Source organism: Paralichthys olivaceus, chromosome 5 (assembly GCF_024713975.1).
Source record: "Paralichthys olivaceus isolate ysfri-2021 chromosome 5, ASM2471397v2, whole genome shotgun sequence".
In the NCBI taxonomy this organism is placed as follows: domain Eukaryota; kingdom Metazoa; phylum Chordata; class Actinopteri; order Pleuronectiformes; family Paralichthyidae; genus Paralichthys; species Paralichthys olivaceus.
Genome location: NC_091097.1, coordinates 22,696,733 through 22,699,232, shown reverse-complemented (window position 1 = coordinate 22,699,232; position 2,500 = coordinate 22,696,733). Strand labels below are relative to the sequence as shown.

The 2,500-nt window shown below is 42.2% G+C and overlaps 4 non-coding genes across 4 annotated transcripts; all 4 read right to left on the bottom strand.

Annotated features, from left to right (window-relative positions):
- Nucleotides 1–59: 59 nt before the first annotated feature.
- Nucleotides 60–178, bottom strand: LOC138408157 (5S ribosomal RNA). The gene has a single exon (XR_011241475.1). It is a non-coding gene; the product is annotated as a 5S ribosomal RNA (ribosomal RNA).
- Nucleotides 179–662: 484 nt separating this feature from the next.
- Nucleotides 663–781, bottom strand: LOC138410175 (5S ribosomal RNA). Its single transcript, XR_011242971.1, has one exon. It is a non-coding gene; the product is annotated as a 5S ribosomal RNA (ribosomal RNA).
- A 496-nt stretch (nucleotides 782–1,277) lies between these two features.
- On the bottom strand, nucleotides 1,278–1,396 carry LOC138410075 (5S ribosomal RNA). Its single transcript, XR_011242871.1, has one exon. It is a non-coding gene; the product is annotated as a 5S ribosomal RNA (ribosomal RNA).
- A 496-nt stretch (nucleotides 1,397–1,892) lies between these two features.
- LOC138410074 (5S ribosomal RNA) lies at nucleotides 1,893–2,011 on the bottom strand. Its single transcript, XR_011242870.1, has one exon. It is a non-coding gene; the product is annotated as a 5S ribosomal RNA (ribosomal RNA).
- Nucleotides 2,012–2,500: the final 489 nt, after the last annotated feature.

The following is a 2,500-nucleotide window of genomic DNA, read 5'->3' as shown; positions in this document are numbered from 1 at the left end:
CAAGAGGTGTCTCCTCTGAAGCAGCAGCAACAGCGCCCTCTGCAAAGAAAAGTCTAAAAAGCTTACAGCACCTGGTATTCCCAGGCGGTCTCCCATCCAAGTACTAACCAGGCCCGACCCTGCTTAGCTTCCGAGATCGGACGAGATCGGGCGTGTTCAGGGTGGTATGGCCGTAAGCGATTAATTCCACCCACAATACCTCCTTTATACATGTGAATCATCACCATCATCAATGGTTCTTCTGTTGCTTTGCAACCATAGAATCTTGAGGTGTGGGTGGGTTGGGGGGGTCAATTGTTTCAAAATCAATCTCAAGGTGCAATATTGTCATATCGTTGCAAGAAAAAAATCATTACAATTTTCAAAAATGACCTTCAGCAATATTGTCAGTGTTTCATATCCAGTTGTTTCCTTGATGCAGAGTAAACTCCCTGCTCTTTCATCGCTCTCTCCAAATAAGACAATTTGAAAATGATATGTTAATAAAACATGAATAAAGTAGTGTTTTGATTAGAAACAAATCTGATGAATGCTCACTCTCACCAATGATGTGAGGGTTCCATATTCTTTTTTCCTTTGATGAACAGTCTTTCCTGCTCTTTCCAAGAGGTGTCTCCTCTGAAGCAGCAGCAACAGCGCCCTCTGCAAAGAAAAGTCTAAAAAGCTTACAGCACCTGGTATTCCCAGGCGGTCTCCCATCCAAGTACTAACCAGGCCCGACCCTGCTTAGCTTCCGAGATCGGACGAGATCGGGCGTGTTCAGGGTGGTATGGCCGTAAACGATTAACTCCACCCACAATACCTCCTTTATACATGTGAATCATCACCATCATCAATGGTTCTTCTGTTGCTTTGCAACCATAGCATCTTGATGTGTGGGTGGGTTGGGGGGGTCAATTGTTCCAAAATTAATCTCAAAGTGAAATTTTGTCATATCGTTGCAAGAAAAAAATCATTACAATTTTCAAAAATGACCTTCAGCAATATTGTCAGTGTTTCATATCCAGTTGTTTCCCTGATGCAGAGTAAACTCCCTGCTCTTTCATCGCTCTCTCCAAATAAGACAATTTGAAAATGATATGTTAATAAAACATGAATAAAGTAGTGTTTTGATTAGAAACAAATCTGATGAATGCTCACTCTCACCTTTCAGTGATGATGTGAGGGTTCCATATTCTTTTTCCTTTGATGAACAGTCTTTCCTGCTCTTTCCAAGAGGTGTCTCCTCTGAAGCAGAAGCAGCAGCAACAGCGCCCTCTGCAAAGAAAAGTCTAAAAAGCTTACAGCACCTGGTATTCCCAGGCGGTCTCCCATCCAAGTACTAACCAGGCCCGACCCTGCTTAGCTTCCGAGATCAGACGAGATCGGGCGTGTTCAGGGTGGTATGGCCGTAAGCGATTAACTCCACCCACAATACCTCCTTTATACATGTGAATCATCACCATCATCAATGGTTCTTCTGTTGCTTTGCAACCATAGCATCTTGATGTGTGGGTGGGTTGGGGGGGTCAATTGTTCCAAAATCAATCTCAAGGTGAAATTTTGTCATATCGTTGCAAGAAAAAAATCATTACAATTTTCAAAAATGACCTTCAGCAATATTGTCAGTGTTTCATATCCAGTTGTTTCCCTGATGCAGAGTAAACTCCCTGCTCTTTCATCGCTCTCTCCAAATAAGACAATTTGAAAATGATATGTTAATAAAACATGAATAAAGTAGTGTTTTGATTAGAAACAAATCTGATGAATGCTCACTCTCACCTTTCAGTGATGATGTGAGGGTTCCATATTCTTTTTCCTTTGATGAACAGTCTTTCCTGCTCTTTCCAAGAGGTGTCTCCTCTGAAGCAGAAGCAGCAGCAACAGCGCCCTCTGCAAAGAAAAGTCTAAAAAGCTTACAGCACCTGGTATTCCCAGGCGGTCTCCCATCCAAGTACTAACCAGGCCCGACCCTGCTTAGCTTCCGAGATCAGACGAGATCGGGCGTGTTCAGGGTGGTATGGCCGTAAGCGATTAACTCCACCCACAATACCTCCTTTATACATGTGAATCATCACCATCATCAATGGTTCTTCTGTTGCTTTGCAACCATAGCATCTTGATGTGTGGGTGGGTTGGGGGGGTCAATTGTTCCAAAATCAATCTCAAGGTGAAATTTTGTCATATCGTTGCAAGAAAAAAATCATTACAATTTTCAAAAATGACCTTCAGCAATATTGTCAGTGTTTCATATCCAGTTGTTTCCCTGATGCAGAGTAAACTCCCTGCTCTTTCATCGCTCTCTCCAAATAAGACAATTTGAAAATGATATGTTAATAAAACATGAATAAAGTAGTGTTTTGATTAGAAACAAATCTGATGAATGCTCACTCTCACCTTTCAGTGATGATGTGAGGGTTCCATATTCTTTTTCCTTTGATGAACAGTCTTTCCTGCTCTTTCCAAGAGGTTTCTCCTCTGAAGCAGAAGCAGCAGCAACAGCGCCCTCTGCAAAGAAAAG